Source organism: Myotis lucifugus, unplaced genomic scaffold (assembly GCF_000147115.1).
Source record: "Myotis lucifugus unplaced genomic scaffold, Myoluc2.0 scaffold_254, whole genome shotgun sequence".
In the NCBI taxonomy this organism is placed as follows: domain Eukaryota; kingdom Metazoa; phylum Chordata; class Mammalia; order Chiroptera; family Vespertilionidae; genus Myotis; species Myotis lucifugus.
The window spans coordinates 938300-938554 of NW_005871302.1; positions in this window are offsets into that span (position 1 = coordinate 938300).

Genomic DNA, 255 nt, shown 5'->3' on the forward strand with positions numbered 1-255 from the left:
ACTTGTTGCCATATCCTTTTCCCATGTGCAAAGAAACCCTCCCCAGTAGCAGCTGGTCTGCATAGTTGCGAGTGGTGGGATCAGCTGTAAGACAGTTGTGGTGTATGCTGAAGTCCCGAAGAGAGTGGAGAGGGTGCTGAAGTTTCGAGGGGACATTGAAGCGAAGAAAAAGACCCTTGTGTTTAAGAGCAGGTGCCCGCCTCCCCCTTACTCAACAGCCACCCCAGCTGGGGAGCCCGAGGGGCAGAGCGGCCG